This window comes from Cupressus sempervirens, chromosome 11 (genome assembly GCF_028749045.1).
Source record: "Cupressus sempervirens isolate cs-2001-9-10 chromosome 11, ASM2874904v1, whole genome shotgun sequence".
Taxonomy (NCBI): domain Eukaryota; kingdom Viridiplantae; phylum Streptophyta; class Pinopsida; order Cupressales; family Cupressaceae; genus Cupressus; species Cupressus sempervirens.
The window spans coordinates 587,780,284-587,800,699 of NC_143128.1; positions in this window are offsets into that span (position 1 = coordinate 587,780,284).

Here is a 20,416-nt window from a genome sequence, read left to right on the forward strand (position 1 = left end):
TGAAGAACTAGTATGCATCAAGCATTAGAAAGGTATATGAGTAGAGTAACATAGTTTTTAATAAATGTTTGGAATGGAACAAACATTGATGTAAATCATTTTTGTTGAGTTGGAAGCATGTTCTAAATATTGAGGAGTTAATCAAGGTGTCAATTACACATGTAATTGAGGATCATCAATCCCTATGTAATTAGATCAATTAATTAGAAAATTAGAAGGACTAAGCGAACAAAAAAGGATGAATCTAGATTGTTGATCAGGATCTATAAGCTTCATCATATGGTTATTTAAGGAGGCTTTAGACCTAATTATTGTGGTTGTGAGGTAGAAATTTGGATGCGAAGCTAAAGGTAAATTCAGTGGAGTCAAGTGTTAAGGAGTAGTAAGGCAACCAAGTAGTGCAGAGAGGAGATAAAGTATATATATCACAAAGAGGTGATATTAGCTTGTATAGAGGTGATATGTCATTAGCATTCAAGTGCATACCAAAGGATCAAGGTATTAATACAATTTAATAGGTGTTTCAAGGTGAATCTCTTAACAGAGTGGTCCTAACATGCCTATGTAAATCTCCTAATAAAGTGTTCACTTAACTATGTAGTTAAAATCATTTAATCAAGGTAGACTTAACAGGGCAAACCCCTCATAGATTAGATCATCAAAATTGATCAAACTTTGTAGCCCTAACATGCACACTTTATTGCTGTAGTAGTGAAGATTTGGTGGGTGTCATCCCCACCTCAATTTTACCTTCACCTTAGAGGGTTTCTGAGTTACCAAACCTTTGTGTCATGTGTTAATTTATTGCTTACATGTTTTATTCATGTTATTAGATGCTAAATCTGATATTACATGTTGATATATGATGTTGCATGCAAAAATTCAAGGTTAAGGTAGAGATGTGTGTGGTGAATTATTTATGAACATGGTTTATGTTTAAAGTGGTAAAATTGTTTGAGATCCTTATTCACCCCTCATCTCAACATCTTACTTTCTCTGTTAGATTTCCAACATGAGGAAGGGAGAGAGAGAGAGAGAGAGAGAGAGAGAGAGAGAGAGAGAGAGAGAGAGAGAGAGAGAGAGAGAGAGAGAGAGAGAGAGAAATATGGGGGAGGGGTGTGTGGAGAGAGAGTAGGAGAGTAGGAGAGAAGGGGGGAGGGGAGAGAGTGAGATAGACAAAAGTGTAGGGGGATAGAGTAGGAAAGATAGTAAAGGAGAGAAGGTTAGAGCAAGAGAGATAGTACCTAGGAGAGGGAGAGAGAGGGGGGAGAGTGGTGGATGGAGAGGGAGACAGAGAGACAGAGGTGGAGGTGGAGGGAGAGAGAGTTGGAGAGGTCGGGGGAGAGAAGAGGAGGGTGAGAGAGATATTAATTAAGAGAGAGGGGGAGGAAGGGGAGATAGAGAGTATAGGAGAAAGGGTATAGGAAAGAAAGAGAAGGGGAGGCATGGAGAGAAGAGCGAAAGTAAGAGAGAAGGGGGAGTGAATAGGAGAGAGGGAGAGAGAGAGAGAGAGAGGGAGAGAGAGGGGGAGACGAGGGGAGGGTGAGAGAGGGGGGTGGAGAGAGAGAGAGAGTAGGGGATACATAGTGTAGAAGAGAAGGGGAGGGGGGGAGAGAGGGGAGGGGAGGGGAGATTTTAGGTGAGAAATAAATAGAGAGAAGTGGAGGTGGAGGGTGAGGGAGAGAGAGTGTTTGTGTAAGAGATAGTAGGGGAGAGAAGGGGATAGTGAGAGACATAGTGCCTAGGAGAGACAGAGAGAAGGGGTAGGGTGGGGAGAAAGTGTGTAGGAGAGAAGGGGAAGGAGGGACAGAGGGAGAGGAGAGGGGGCATAGAGAGAGAGAGAGAGAGGAGGGTGTGTAGGAGAGACTAGTGGAGAGAAGGGGAGAGAAGGGGAGGGTAAGAGAGATAAATAAAGGGAGCAAAGAGAGACTTCATAGGATAGAGAGAGAGGAGGGAGGATGGAGAGAGAGAGAGAGAGAGAGAGAGAGAGAGAGAGAGAGAGAGAGAGAGAGAGAGAATAGGAGATAGAGAGTTCAGTAGAGAAGGTGAGGAGTGTAATACCCCGCCCAAAGATCCTTGGAAACAAGGATAAATATAAGCCAAGATAATAATAAAAATTTAAAGTATGAATGCACATGACAACAACATACAAGGATCACAAAGATCGTAATGGAAGACTAACCAAATATCCTGACACAAAAAGACCTCCAAACGCCACTACTAACCAAAATGATTGATAACAAAAGACACATAACTAAATTCAAATCAAAACATTCTAAATTCAAAATGTGGCACCAAATGATTGAATAGAACCTAAGAGGTTAGCCAAAACACTTCCCAAAAAGTTTGAGTCTTACCAAAAAGTTCCCATTGTCTGCCCAAACAGGTTTATACAAAAGGTAGGCGATATTTTAAATCAGCAATGGGCGATACTTTCCAATATCACATGATATTTCTAAAGAAGGAGGGCAACACTTTTAGGGTTTGGGTGACACTTCTCTCTAGGGCATGTGATACTTTACAAGTATCGTATGATACTTCTTCAATGGGAGTACGATACTAGAAAGTACCATAAAATATTTCTGTAAGAGGCATGCGACAATCAAGGAATGTAAGATAGAACTACATTGGGCGTGCGACACATTATTGTATCACCCCATGCAGACACATGGTTACCCAAGAACACAAGGAAAAACTTTTAAGAACAAACAAAAGGGTAAAATAGAGTTTAGAACCTCCACACTGGGGAGTACCAAAACCACAATTTGAGGCGTGAACACTCAAACACAATAGGGTGAACCCACAATAGTGGGTTACACTTTTTCGGAGGAAGAAATTCCTCCAAAAAAGTGTCGACTCGAAAAATTATCCATAAAGTTTTGATTGAAACTTATCATGAAAGTTTTGATCGAAATTTTTTACTTTCTATCGAAAGTAACTTGCAATCGAAACTATCTGACGGTCAAAGTTTCGATTGAAACTTAAGTCAAGTTTCAATCGAAACAAGGAAAGTGGGTTTTCACGCAGGTTTTAAAGTTTTGATCGAAACTTGATTCAAGTTTCAATCGAAACCCTAATCCGCTAGCATATATATGGGCGAAGCCAGTTCTCTCCTCATTATTTCGATCGAAAGTTGGAGAGAGACCGGCATCCACCTTATCAACCGTCAAAAAAGGTATGAAACATTTGTTTTTTCCTTTTCCTATTGTTTTAGTTAAAATTTATATGTTTTTAGTATTTAAATATATGTTTTTTTTGTATATTTTATTTTACTGTTCATGCTTAAGCCTCTAATGTCATTGTGAATCTCTAAATACACAAATAAGATACTTTTTAAAGATAATTTTTCATCCATATTAGATCTAAATATATAATATTATCTTTTAATTTAAAGTTTATTTATGTTTATTTAAAAAATTATTATTTTAGATGTTTTGAAATGTGTTTAATTTATGTATTTATTACAATGTTGAATGATTAGATTAGATGTAAATTCATTGTTTAAACATGTAATTTTACAAATAAATACAACCTTGACCTAGAACCATATAACCTCGACCTAAATTCATTATTTAAACTATAATCTCAACCTAACCATATAGTTATGTATAATAAAACTCTAAACATATATAACTAAGTACTTAATCACATAACAACTCACCAAGGGATCCAAACAAAAAACTTCTAGTATTTAAAATGATTTTACTTAAATTTTATTGTACTTTGTTTCATGGATTGAAAATGGATGATGTAAACTATTTTATAAATGTATATTCTTTCAGCCTTTCATACCCTGTGACATGTACAGTGGATGATTGTGCATTCCGAATTAATTTGCCAAGTGGCATTCGGAACAAATGTATATAAATTATTTAAATGGATTGAACTGAAGTAGTTAATATTCTTTCATGTGGATGTGTTATTTATTTTACTTTTAGTACTTATAATTATTTAAAAATGAAATGTAAATGTGCTCATTAAGGAATGCAATCACTTATGTTTTTTTATAAATGTAAATTAAATTGTATGTATGTTATTGCTTGCTTAGTAAAACTTTTGATTAGTTCTTTGGATCCCTTGGGTGAGCATCATTTAGGATTAACTATAATGTCAATTTGTATTGAATTTAACTCTAATTATAACCCTTACTATCATCTTAACCTTAATCTTAATTTGCTAAAACCTACACTAGGTAATATATAAATAATTAAATAACTTTCCTATCTTACCTTGAGTACTAATTTTATAAATGTCAAACCCTAAAATTGTAACCTTATTTATGATTTAAACTAAATTATCCTAGAGGAGCATCATATCTACATCTAAATGTCATGTACATGTGAATCTAAAAACATTTGTACATATCTAGTTACATCATTTATTACATACGAAGGATTTAAAATTTTCATTATATATATATATATATATATAATCCATGCATATCATATCAAAAGAATCATATAGAAATGTCATTTACGACATGTCCATCATATCAAAAAATCAAAAAATGAGTGATATCAAAGCATTATATCTTAATACTTAACACTAAAATAAACTAACCCCTGGGTTAACCCTAAACCAAATTGAATATATCAAACTAGATTGAAAGGTAGCCCTGGCCCTTAACTAATTAATATTATACTTATAAACCAAATTGAATTAAACCATGATCATAAACCTAATTATATATCCCAACTTAATAGTAGAAACCTTGAATTTAACCTTAAATTCTTTCCCCAACCATTAACCAAATTGAACCGTTACCCTAAGATTTAACCAAGTTAAACGTTGACCTTAAGACTAAACCAAATCACCTAGGTAAACTAGAACTCAATAATATATTCAACACTTTATAAAAACAAAATTCAAACCTAACTTTTTTGAATTAATCTAAAAGCTCTAACTATAATTCTATATCTAAAACCAAATTTAGCACTTTAAAACTTAATTCAATTTATTAACTCTTGTCCTAATTGAAACCTAAGCATGTAAACCTAATCAAATAGTACAAACCAAATTGAACCCTAATCCTAAAACTAATTAAACATTGATATCAAGGTCTCAAAATGATATAGTGTGCATTATATTTATTTATTTATTTATATATGTACATAAATAGATCTATATACATGCATATGTGTCATGATATGTATATTTGTTGCATGTGTGTGTATATATATGCACACGTATGCACATATATACACGTGCATGATAGATATATGTGCAAATATACATATCATGCACATATATGCATATATAGATATATATATACATATATATGCACACATATTTACTTCGTGGACCTAAATTGTACACTTGACAAGTTTATGTGCACACATGTATGTCTAAAACCTTTGAACATTCAATCTAACTTAGATAGAAATATAACTTGCACACATGTAGTTCTTAAAAGGTCCTTGAGTTACAAACATTATATATAACAACATGTGTGTTTTAAAATTTAGTTTTCTTTTAAGGTATATGTTCATTTATGTTTTAGGACTTTTATATATATGTAGACATGTACGTGCATGTTTAATTTTATTAAAACAATTTACATACAAGTTTTTTAATTTTGTCGAATTGTACATACATATGTTAATATAAATTTCAAGTTTATTAAATGTCATACATTTTAATTTTAATTTTTAGGTTTACACATTATACACGCACCTACATACATTGACATGGATGATCAATAGCTTTCTATCCCCCCCAAGCAGCCTGTCCCCCTCAAGAAGCCTATACCTGAGCCTGAGCAGCCTATTCCAGGCCCTGAGCAGTAGCCTATCCCCCCTAAGCAGCATCATGTCCCCCGTGATCAGCTACCTATCCCACCTAAGGAGCTCTATGATCGCACTAACCAGGAGATTCATAGACTTCAAGAATCCCTGACTAGTGGCACGTGCTCTAGTGTTTATAGTGGTACATGCCAGAGTATCTTACACAGCCTAAAATTTATTCAAGATGAGATTCATGGCGCTACCCCATATTCTGCACATACTATACAGACTATCCTTAACAGTAAGAGACGAGAGGTCTCCTCTGGTCTTTCAATCCAGGAGGTGCAGGGCTTGGTGCCCAAAGATGTCTTGAAGAGGGAATGTTTCCCTCATTATCTTTCATAAAAGTATGTGAAGGGGTATTCTCCCCTTAAGTGTACAGATCCACAGATGGTTGCATTGATATATGCACGCTTCCTTGCTGCCCATGGTCTTTATCCAAATAATAATCAAATTCCACTCTATTTTGCTCGATAGCTTTATGCAAAGGTTTGCTTACGCAGGGTGATGAACTACACAGATTTACCAGGACATTTAGGACAGGGGCATGGTAGATTGGCTGATAGGCAGCCAGGTCATCCCCCACTGGCACATAGATCAATTGTCGGAGAGAGGGAACCTGCTATTTCCCCTTTGTTAGGTCCATCAGCTAATGAGGCCATGCGTAGCACTCAGTTATGTGGGGTCCTTCAGGGAGTTGGAGAGATTGCAGCAGCTATCAGATCTATTTCAAGTGATGAGGTTGGTCAGTATTTGATGTCTCGTCGACATTCTAGATCATCATCCTATGCTTCATTTTTAGGAGACTTGTACAATGCAGCAAGCATCCGTTCAGTGGCTAGCTTAGAGGGTCTCACTGGAGTGTTGGCACAAGATACTATGATTGGTCTGGTTGAGGATCTATTAGATACATATAGATTTGTATCAGAGCATCTTAGCATACCCATATCAGATGTTCGAGGTCGTGTCCATGGTAGTACTCGGACACATCCTCAGCCATATTCCTCTCATTGATCAGGTAGTGGTCATGGTGGTAGTGCACGTGATGATCCATCTACTGACCACTCTTTTGCTCCAGAGAGACATATACATACCATAGACCCTTCAGCCAATGTTACACTATAGGCTCAGAGTTTAGGTGTGGGCCTTGATGATGTTGATTTGAGCTTTTCGACCACAATATGGATGGACTTGTTGACACGTGATGAGTCTACTTCTATGCCATCTCATCTACATAGTCCACTTGGCTCGTCATTATTAGGACATGTGCCAGTCACAAGTCATGGGGTCTACGTAGATTCAGAGATTGACCTTGATGCAACGCAACGAAATCTAGATGCATTAGTGGACACGATCGATGCTAGGCAGTCTGATTATTATCAGATGCCACCATCTACACAGGTAAATTTATTTTTGTTCATGTTAAAATTTCAATCATTTCAAACTAATTTAATTTAGACATGTGCATGTGTGCACATGTATGTATATCATGCACGTAGATTCAAATGTAATCATGTAGAGAAATTTTAATTTGATGTGTTGCACATGCACATGCACATGTACAATGTAGGGGGACATGCCTCTTTTTACTCCAGCTTTGATGCCAGATCATGTATGTCATCGAGACTCATTGGATGATGTCAGTAGTGGACAAGTAATGTTTATTTATGTTTTGATTATGTGTACATGTATTTCAATATCACTTTCTCTTAATTAAATGTATGTATGTATTGATATCACTTTCTCTTGAATTTATATATAGGGGTCAGCACATCCTAGTGAGCACCTTGATACTAGTCAGTCTTCAGAGTGCATTGTGAGGAGGCATGCCGATGATAGTCCTGCACCTGATGATCTATAGTTTTTTTTATCTAGATGATTTGTTGTAGACTTTCATCCAGAGAGACATTCATATATATTAGATAGACACTTTATATACACACATGATGCATGTTATATTTATATTTGATTTGATATAGATGTACCTAGATTTACATGTCTACATGTGTGCACGCTATTTATATTTGATATTATCTTCTGATAGATCTCTAGATAGATACATGTTTTTTTTATTTGTTCTCGAGATGATTGATACATGTTACATTATGTTGTGGAATCTAATACATACATACTAGATCTAGATCTAGTATATTATAAATTATTTCTATCTAAGATATGTAAGTAATTTATTTAGATATGTACGTGCATGTTTAATATATTGATTAAATTTAGATATATACATATAAATAGTTCATGTAATTTAAATGTCTGATAATATATCACATGTATTAAATGTTCAAGTATCAGGTAATTAGTTGTACATAATTCCTAACTCGAGTAAATCTATAGAACTCATCCCTTTTATTTGTACACATATCCTAGAATTTTATCCCCTTAAGCCCAATGTTCTAAAATTCAAGTCCAACTTAAAACATGTGTACATGTTCAAAATTTAGTTTAAACAAATTGCAATTTGAAATTGAAAGCTCACATGTCAAGTAATTAGTTAAATCGAAAGCTCACATGTCCTAATTTAATTGAAAGCACATGTCCTAATTAGTTAAATTGAAAGTGTACATGTGTTCTAAAATTGACAAGTTAAATGAAATAGAAAGTTCAATATAATAGAAAGTTAAATGAATTCAATACATTGAGTTAAAAAATGAAAGAGTAAAAGTTCAATTTAGAAAATTAGTTATTGGGCACCAAATTTCAAATTGATCAAATAATTGTTCAACCAAATTTGAAATAGTTTGAACCAAATTTCAAATTGTTCTTGAGTTACATTTCAAATTTTAATCATAGTGAAATTTTAATTCAAGTACACATGTATCCTAGAATTTTATCCCCTTAAGCCCAATGTTCTAATTCAAGTCCAACTTAAAACATGTACATGTTCAAAATTTAGTTAAACAAATTGCAATTTGAACTTGAAAGCTCACATGTCCTAAAATTGAAAGCTCACATGTCCTGAAATTCAAAGCACATGTCCTAATTTGTTAAATTGAAAGCGTACATTGTCCTAAAATTGACAAGTTAAGTGAAATAGAAAGTTCAATATAATATAATTAATTTTACAAACTCCTAATTTCATCCCCTTAAGACAAGTGGTGTTCGAATTTCTTTCCCTCAAGGTGCACATGTCAGGTAATTAGTGTACACACATACATATAAGTTCATAATTTCTATAAGTAGTTACTTTAGAAAATTCAAAATGAAAGAGTAAAAGTTCAATTTAGAAAATTAGTTATTCCACCAAATTTCAAATTGATCAAATGATTTTTCAACCAAATTTCAAATTGTTCTTGAGTTACATTTCAAATTAGGAGTTGTTTCTATCTCATATCAAGTGGATCAGCTCATTCTTGGATAACATTTAATATTTTCTCATGATCATCAATATGGAGCCTCCACTTACGTATTCCAGGTCCTTTTATTAGATGAAGAGTTAGACCAATGGCAATGACATGGTTACTATATTGATATACCTTATTGTTAGGTTGATAATCGGTGAAATGAATCCCATTTTTAAGTACTTTTATTTGCTTCAAATATGTTCCTTGTACAACAACAGAACTTGCACATGTACACATTTAAAAAATACATCAATCTTGAATTTAAGTCAAAGAATTTGAATTCATTAAAAACATGTAGATACTTGACATACATATATACATAATTCAACTATATACTAACCTGTGGGAAAAATAATTTCATCACTTATTTCAGTCTTTGTTAGCTTCTCTCTTTCCATGGTGCAACGTAATAAATAATAGCTAACACCTTCTACATTTTTCGATTCTGCCATGACTGCAAAAACATTTCCTACACTAACTTATATATGTCAAAATTTTGGATACACGTCATTTACATAAGTACATATATATAATAAAAATTAACCAAAATTATGAAAAATGTATACATCTACATGATCCAGGTATATATATAGTTCATACATACCAACTCTGATCAATCCTGAAATATGGTTATAATCACTAGAAATCAATGGAATATCATCATAGCTTTCGTCCTCAAACTCATTTGTATTAATAACATCTAGTGGCACCAAAGTCCATTCACCCACATATCCACGTTCTTGATTAATGCAACCACCATAGTCTTCATCAATACAATTAGGACAAAAACATGAGTATTCTCTTGTGTACAATGACCACACATTACTATTTGTACTCATAACTGAATGCAAAGATCGTGTCTTCTCTACCCTCTTGCATGCATGCATTGATCTTCTATCAACACCTGAATGTACACAAGGTCCATAATTTAGTTAGAGATCATCTAAGGTAACATATTAAATATAAATTTAAGATTCAATTTAAAAATATGAACAAATTAATTTATATACACCTGATACCTCCCAAAACACTCTAAATGGTATGACTCGATCCACTTGTGATGATGTGTTATCTATATTTGTTGGCACCGAAAAATGTGTTTTGCACCACTCAACCACATCATGAGCATTATTAATGTGATATCCTTTATAGTCCATTTGATACTTTCTTAAAGAACGTTTGATACAAGCTCCTGCACCATCATGCTCACCCTTTCCATGTCCACTCTCAAAAAAACTCCAAATGTGTGGTATATTAAGGTATCGATGATATCTACATAATGCATAAAATGGTCTAGCTAATTTAAATTGTGTTGCACATCCATCTGACCATACAAAATGTTTTTCTATTTTAATGTTTTTGTTTTTCAAATATTCAAATAATGTCTTAAAACAATGTTCCACAAAATGTGTGTCATGTTCTTTGTCATCACTAATATAAAAGTGATACTCTTTTTTAATGACTCATGCTTGATCTGTACTTTCTACACCATCCAAATCAATTTGTGCATGTCGATAAGACACTTGAACCATAATAGTAACCTACTCTGTATAGTAGTATTCTACTTGAAGTTGTTTTTGAGATACGAAAGAGTAATTCTCTGCAAAGTCAACAACAGATAGAATTGTTCCGAGTGGGAAAGTTTCTCTTAGTGTTTGAAATTATTCTACTTGCCACTTAGCAAAAAATGCATGGCATATATATGGTTGAATCAATTTACAAAAATTTGACGTAAATTCTCCAGCCGATATCTCATCCTCTACATATTCTAACCTTGTTGATTCTTTTCCAGTTTTTGTTTCTGACTTTATGTACTTATATCTCTTACATTTTACCATCCTTGTCGTATTAGTATCTTCTTCTCTTAAAGGAAATTTAGTCAAGTTACCACATGTTTCACAAGTTCCTCTTATGCAATCTATTTCACCTATTCCACAGTCATTTGGTTTGTCACATAAGATTGATGTTATGAATTGACTCGGTTGTTTAGGAAAAGTATTTTAAGAAGTTCCACCACTTTCTGCTATCATCTTTCGAAACCCTTCATAGTACAGATCAAATTCAACATGATATTGATAACAACATGTTTCAAAAGATTTATTTATCTTCACAAAATAGGGCTTCAATCTTTCAAACATTGTTTGTCCAATCTTTATGTTAAGATTTAAATTACAAAATGAGAGATACAATTCATGTTGAGTGACATCCAACCAATGTTTTGCGTGTTGAATATATTCCTTAGGCCCAATCCTCTGCTTGATGATATCTCTTCTATTTGGTGAAGGACGAGTATTATCAATCCAAAATTGAATAACTAAGTTCTTAACTGTTTCCCCAATCATGTCAGATCGAGGAGCTCTACACATTAGTGCCCAATTGCCTTCTAATGTACTATCATTCAAATTGTTTCTCCTTTTCAGATAATGTAGTATGGTCTTCCGACTATACCCGAAATGAGATGATAATGAAGAGATCTATCTATTTTGGGATGTTTTCTCATTTAAAATAGATGTTAGTATCACTCTTCGTGCAATGGATTTATCTGCAAATCTAGTTTTTTTCCCAATGGAATGTAACCCTTCCTTAACATTTTCAACAATATCTTTTTCTAGTTTAGAAGTCCTCCTCTTTTTTATACTTGTATCTATACCCAATAGTCTCGGTGGCTCTTTTAATTCATCTTTAAGAAGTGAAATTGATAATAGTTGAGTTTTCTCCACTGTTGATAGATTCTCAAATTGTGCAATTATGTCTTTAGACTTTTTATTCAATTTCCTCTTCGTAGTATGTGTAGGTTGATTAGCATATTCTCTCAATTTTTCCACATCCATTTCAATTAAATGATCTATGTTTCTATGATTAATTTTTCTCTTCAATCTTTGAGCTAAATTAACATTCTCATTTGTTGTTTGATCTCGAGCTGCACAAGAAAAAATGAAACAAAGTCTTAAGATACAATCTCTTTAGGGGACATATATGTACATACATATATACATGTTTAACTTGAGTGAAATACTATGTACTTGATTAAATTATCTAACCTGCAGATGGTCCTTCTTCAATATCCATTGCTTCATCTTCAATTTCCTCATGTCCAACATTTTCATCATCTACTAGAGTTGCACATGCACGATATAACAAATAAAATCAAGTAAGTTTTTAAGGGGAAATATGGCTCACTAAATTTAAAAATTAAAGATATAAATTTTGATAGAGACCTAGAATTCTAGAGAGATCTATATTATATACTTGCAAGAGATGCACATGTACCTGTTTGAACTTGGGATGAACCTTCTCCAATGTTGGTAGGTTGTCCTGGTTGACTACGTCCTAAATAAATTCATTTATTTAAATTTAATCATAACCTAATAAACCTTAATGGACTATAAATTATTAACATAATTGAATAAACAAGGTAATTCCCATACTAAATAAATTCATAATTTAAATTTATTCATAATGTAATATTTACCCTAAGGACTAATATGGACATAATTGAATAAACCCTAATGGCCTAAATATGAACATAATTTCAAATAAACTCTTAATATTAAGTTAATCTAGTAATGCTAATTTAAGATAAATATCATATTCCTAATTGGATTTAAACCCTAATCTTAACTAAATAAACTAATTAAATACATTGGAAAAAAGATTGTGCATGTGTACCTAATCTAAGATAGTATGTTGCTAGAGTTTTTTGATGATTTTCATCTTCTTGTTCCTTAGTTCTTCTTCGTGCATATGTACTTTTTCTTTTATCTTTATTGCCCATCTCGTAAATTCTTCCTCCAAAATTCAAAAATAGGTTGAAGTTTGTCAAATATTTCTTTCTTCCCAATTCAAAAGCCAATAACTTGATTTCACATAAATGCAAGTTGTAAAAAATGAAACTCATATTTATATACAAAAAAAAAAATTTTAAAAAAACCTCCTTACTAGCTGACTAGGGAAAAACCCTAAGGAGCCGACTAGAGAAAAACCCCTATGGTACGAATAAGGGTTATCCCGCTTTCTTACTTTCAATCGAAACTAGGAAAGCGGTTTGCTAATTGTGGCTATAAACCACGAATAGTTTCGATAGAAACTAAGAAATTTAGTTTCGATCGAAAGTTTGCTAAATAGTTTCGATAGAAACTAAGTTTCTATCGAAACTAGCTAGATAGAATAGTTTCAAGTTTTTTCGATGATTTCCTCTCTTCGGAGCTGAATTACCAGGTTCAAATGGAGCACTGAAGACCTGAAATTGTACATGATTGAAGTACTCTAAACTAGCTTTCTAATGACTATGAATTTGGTGTTTTTCAAAAAAATTAGGTATATATCTTTTAACATGAATTAAATATAGGTTTATTATAAAAAATAAACTAAGATATTCGACGCTCATGGAAAAATAGTAAATATAAAAATAATTTTTTTGAAAAATAAGTACGGTCTCCATATTTGAGTCACCTTTCAATCAATTTTTTCTTTTTAAAAATTAGGTAAATATATAATAAGTTACATGTGTCAAAAGCCACGTATGTCTAAATTAGTGTTATGCCAACTTTGAACTACAATAATATATGAAATACTAACGATAAAGATATAAGACCAACTGTACGATTTAGGTATGGATGTTAACAAACTAAATTCGAAAGAATCACATTGATATCTATTGTAGAAAGAAAGTTATGTGTGTCAAAAATAGTGTCACTCTTTAAAAATCAGGTTTTTGATATCATACCAATTTTTGTAGGAGAAAAAATAATTCAATAAAATCAATTTTTTAAAAAAATTTAAAAATAGATTTAGAATCTAGACACAAAATCCTAAAAGACTCTAGTTTACTTCATCTTCAAATTCCTAACCGTTAAACAGGAATTTGCATTTGAAAGTGAACATTTTCTTAAAAATTCAGAGTTCAGTGTCAGTTTAGGCAAAAAAGTGTAACCCACTATTGTGGGTTCACCCAGCCTGAAGAAGTTAAGTATGATTCTATGTTTGTATGTTTATTTTTCTATGTACAAAATTTCTTTCTAGGTATAGGTAAAGTTTACTGGAAAATAGACAAACCCATCTTGTACTAATATAATGAGTTCATTGAGCAGTCAAGTGAAGAGTTTAACATAATTATGTGGAGTTATTTCAAAGGATTTCAAGTTAGAATGCAAGAACGTTATAGGATTCCCCCCATATGTAGTCGAAAATTAGATAGACACAATATGTTTTCTGGTTATTACCAACACATGCATAATACAAACTGTAGAGACAAGAATCTCATGGGTATTGACAATGGGATATGACTTAAGTGAAGAGGAAGTAGTCATGAATGTTGATTACATACTAGGTTTACCTAAGGATACAGAAACCTAAAGATTCAGAACATATGAAGAATCTTATAAAAGATTCACATTAGATATGAAGAAGCTCAAGATTGAGAGGAAAAATAGGAAATGATATTAGATATAGAAGCTAAATATAGAAGTAGTGAAGGAAGTAGCACACAATTTGAGGAAAAGTCATTAGAGATACCTACTACACCAGTAAAGAAGAAGAGAACTATAATCATTGATAAGAAAGTAGAGACACCTAATCTACCTACGATTCAAGAAGTTGAAGATAATGAAACACATGATGAAGAGGAAGAGACACTTGTAAAGCCATTTACTGCTAAAGTTGAAGTTGAGAAGCCAGAATTTGCAAGAGGTAAAAGATTTGAAGCAAGAGAACAACATAAAACCAAAACTTATCAGAGAACAACTAGAAGTCAAACAAGGGATTCACCAACAACCAAGAAACACCATAAATCAGATATTGACGAGGATATAATAGATTCAGAGAAAGAAGTCATCAAGATGGGTAAGAAAATAAGAAATAATACATTCAAGTTATCCAACAACCCCATTGAGATTGCAACACACATAAAGGAGACTAGAATTATTGGAAAAATTAGTGCCACAATTTTTCAAATTGCTAGATGATGAGAAGAGACTCATTGAGGATGCACTAACATCACATTTTATAAGTTTAAGAAATATCTAGGAGATCTTCAAGGAAAAATACCCGATGAATTGTTTGATGCTCTAAACGTTAGATGAACATATTTTTTCAACAAGTTGAATATATAAGAATGAAAACACTAAATAAATTAGTACTAAACATGTTAGATGATGCATAAATTGCCACAGACAAACATATAAGTGAAATTAGAACAAAAAATATGTCTGCTATGTTATTGGTAGATCTAGAAGCTACATTGAAAGATGAGTTAACAAAAGCATGGGAGAAGATACTCAGTGATGAGAAAGCACAAGCTTATGAGGAAATAGGACCACCAAATGTAGATGACACATTTACAATTTATGAATTAGTTGGTAATGCAACAAATGTAATGGACATGCCAATGAACAAAATTGAAGAGGTTATATGAAAAAATGTTGTAGAACTTGATAAGAATAATGAGGAGAATGAAAACATGGAGACATTATTGGTAAATCCTACTAAACAAGAAATAGAGAAGGTTGACATAGAAGTCAACAATGCCATAGAAAATGAAGGACACCAAGAACAAATTGAACAAGTTGATGTACATAATGTGATACCTATGGAGTTACCAGAAGAAAAGTTACAATCCACCAAGGAAATCTTAAGGGAAATGAACAAACAAGATGAAGGAACTTTGGAGGAAGTTAAGGATTCTATTAAGTAGAATGTTAATGATGACCAACAAAGCTTGCCCCAACAAGAGATACAAGAGGAAACTAACCAAGAGCATGATAAAGACAACCAACAAGACATAGATGAGAAAAGACAAGATGCACAAAATAATGAGAAATCACCATAGGTCCCAGATGACACAAGAAAACAATAAGAGAAAAAATGATAACATAAAGCATAGACAATAAGGATAAAGAAAATAGTGACAGAAAGGAAAATGACAACAAAGAAAACAAGCTTGATAAAGGGAAAGAAAAAGATACCAATGAAAGTTAGAAGAAAGACACCTAAGGTAATAGGAAATGAGATGAAGAAGAGGATCCACCTATGGATGACGATGATACAAAATTTTCTATACTTAAGAAGGATCTAGGGACAATTAAGAGGTATAAAGAAAAAAATGAATATGGAGAATAAATTGAGAAGAAAGTAGACATTGAGAACTATAAGAGACAAAAGAAACAGAGAAAAATACTAAACAAAACTTTGGAATTATTTGAAGAACTAGTGCCTGATGTGTTTGTAGATGAAGACAAACCCCTGATTGATCAATTGAGTGTATATATTGATTTTATTAACAAATTTGGATAGGATCTAGAAACAAAACTGGCAAAGAAAGCAAAGAAGAGAGTTAAGGAAGAAATGATTTAGAAATTTTTAAGAAAAATTGTGATTTTAAAGGTTGAGTTATTGGAGATTGTTGAACAAATGAAGGACTTATTAATGAAAACTACGACGATGTATGGAAATCTATGCATTTTCACAAATTTTACTGTAGATATTTAAAGAAAGATTGCCACATTACTTATTGAATTAACATAACATACAATCAACATACAACCCTCAAGTTCACATTTCATGGAACATTCAACAAAAGTGAGGGAACTTATTTCTAGAGACTAAGAATTGAAGACTGAGGAAGAAAGAATAAGGATGAGGATATTAGAATTGCAAGGCATGCTTACACCACATATGGATATCATGCAAACTCATGTATAGAAAGATGAAGAATTAGCATAGACACTTGAATTGAGTACTATTGATAGTTTAGAGGAGTTGGCATCATACCTACAAGGTCATATGATTGGATTTAGAGAAATGAAAGAATCATGTGAGACCTTATTAAATAATGCCAGAGATAGATACAAGTTTATCTTTGATATACTCTAATAGGTATGTGCCCCTATAATATATCACTTTTTGTTATGTTTGACATTGTTGCAAAAAAAGGGGGAATGGATAGTTAATTTTCAAACAAATTTTTAAAAAAGGAAAAAAAACCTAGGAGAATAAGTGTTTTTTTTTTTCTTTTAAAGGGAGAGTAAGATGGGATAGAACACAAAAGAGAAAAGAAAACAAAAAACAAAAATCTTTTGAAAACAAAAATAAACACTATCAAAGGGGAGCAAATATCTTTTTGGAGTTAGAAATTTTTGAAGCATGTTACTTATCAGCATACAAAATAGCTATTCTAAAATGTTTAAAATTTTGAAGAAGTTTTTTCCATTAATGCTAAAGGGGGAGATTATTGATTGAAAATCAGACAATGGCATGATGATGCTGATTTTGACACGATGTTTGTCATTGATGTCAAATAACTATATAGGAAGAATAGGTTAGTCAAATAGGTGAAGAGGTAAAGACAACATGTAAACATATAATATGTTATTAACAAGAAGAAACTTATTGACATAAAGGAAAACACACAAATAGTTATCTAAAGACTATATTGTTATCGATGCAAAGGATATGTAAGAAGCTGTCTGGTACAAAGGAAAGTTAGTTCATTATTGGTGAACTACAATTATTGATAAATGGAAAAGTAATGAATAGGTAAAGACTATCAACCAACAATATAACATAATAGAAAATGATTAAACCTATCATGTTATTATCAGATTCAATGGAGATTGCCAAAGGAAAAACAATTTACATAGTAAGATGTGGAGAGTAAAATAACTTATGGAAATCAGTGATAAAGATTTATGTGAGAATTACGAGGAAAGTTAAACAAATAATATTTCACCCTATAAATGATAAAAGGTTATGATGCAACCAATAATAGAAGAAAACTTATCATGGAAGAAGATAGATTTGAGATCAAGTTGATGAGAACCCTAATTAGGTCATGATGAATTTGCATGTGTAAGATGTAGATCAAGAAACAAAGCTAAGTTTACCAAGAGAAGATAGAGATAATGCGATAATACAATATTGAGCTGAGATTGAGATAAGATATACAAAGCACCTACATAGAGGAAGTAGAGTTAATGCATAAAGGATCTAGAAAAATTTGAGAGGGAAGTATTCAAAGGGTGAACACTTCATAAGTGGGATTAAATCTCTTAACATAGCAGTCCATAACATGACTATTAGATACATCTAACAATGTATTAGTCACTTCTAACTAGGTGAGTCACTTAGAAGGTGACGTATATAACTCTTAACTGGGCATTCCTATAGTAGCAAAGGGTTGTGGGCACCATCCCCACCACAATTTCCCCCTCTAACCAAGGGTTTCTCCTAGACAAAAAATCACGGTGTAATGTGTGGATGCAAGGTTTTATGGTTTGTTGTTATTTTTCTTTACTACTTTACGATTATAGCATATCAATAAAATAGTTTATGTTTTAATCAAATTGATACTATTGGTTAATGTGCACTATAGGTCTAGGTTTAAGGTTAAAAGTTTGAATTTTTAAATAGTCTGTGAGTATTGATTCACTCCCCCTCTTAGTACACACCTTTCCAACACCAACCCTATCTCTTTCTCTATACACTTCAATCTCTTCATTTTTCATCTTCCTATTCTATTTATGATTTTGACAACTGCTGCTCTCCATGGTGAGACCAAAATATGATAGGAAATCTTCAGTAATCAACACTAACTTGCAAAAAATGGCAATGCTATGAAATATCTAGAAAAATGTGCTTCTCAGAGAAAGGGACCCAAATAATTTTGTTTTTCTATTGGGTGCTAGTAAAATGTATTAGATACCCAATATTATCAGACATGAGATAATATTGGATATCTAATATCGCTAGCTAAGTTTTTATTTGAATGCTATAAAGTTTGTATTATACTAAGATTATATAAAGCTTGTATTATACTAAGTTTGTATTATATTAAGTTTAGTGATAGTATAGTATTATACTATTAATAGTTTAGTAAAATCATTTATATTATATTAAGTATATAGAATATATAATATTATACTTATAGTTTAGTATATTATACTTATATATTATAGATATATTTATATTATACTCTCCCCATCTCCCCCGCTCTCTCCTACTCTGTCTCTCTCCCATCCCCACTCTCCCCCCCTCCTCCCCTTCTCTCCTACATTATCTATCTCCTACCCTCTCTCCCTCTCTCCCTCCCTCTCCCTCTCTCTCCCCTAGGTTCTCTAGAGGGAGATTTTACTACATGTTTAGAGATTGCAGATCCCTCTCGAATTTTTTTTTATACACCGATCAATGTTACATTGCGCTTTACCTCCATGGGACCTTACAGCTTCATGATCATACTTTAGAGCTTTCATTTCCCAAGAGTTAGGCCTAGACACAACTTATTACAACCTTCTTCTCACCCTCAACTCTGGTTCAGGTTGTGAAGCGTCTGTATAGTTTCCCTAATACGGGCCATTCTAGATCTGTGAGCCCCGCAGGGGACCTCTTCCCCAGCGACACTCCTCTCGTAGCACTCAACTTTATCATAGGGCCTCTGGTAGCCACACTAATTAGTCATTGTTGGACTTTTTCCTTGTGAGGATAGATACCTAATCTTTTTTGTGATGTCTCCTACTTTCTTCTTCGTTTGTTGTACTTGTTCTTTTGTGAACACCGTTTAGTGCTCCGTTTGTTTGCTGATTTCTTGGTGTAAGCTTCCAGTCCCATAGACCCTCGTTGTGGTCTTTTGTTGGACATTAGTAATATTATCTTATCTAATCTCTCTCTCTCTCTCTCTCTCTCTCTCTCTCTCTCACACACACACACACACACACAATCCCCCCCTCTCTCTCCTTGTAGTGCCTCTTGTGTTTGCAGTTTGTACCTTGTCTATTTTGATTTGAGAGATACTTGATACTCTTATTATCTATACCTTGTGATGACCTAAGGGTTGAATTTTATACTTTGATTTAGTACCATAGATGCTTTACTGCTATGCTATTTAGTTTATCATATTTGCATGTTGATGCCATTTTGAGATGACAGTAGATCTATGATGATATGTAATTATTTGGTATTTGGACATACTTTCTGATTATGTTGGGTGATGGATTTTATGTTATGGTGATTTGCATCATTCTTGTCTCTTTATGCTTTATGTGGACGCAAGTGATGTAAATGGATCAATTAGGTATTTAATGCATTTTGCTTTGGCTATGATATTATATGAAATTGCACTTGATCATGTGTTTTAGTGTGTAGGAATTATATCCCTTGTAGTGGCACATGGAGTTACTGATTCAGCTATCATATTCTACCAATGTTGTCCCTGTATGGTCAATGTATCCTTATTTTAATTGTTTAAATTAAAAACCTTTCGATGATTATTAAATCCAAACTCATCTA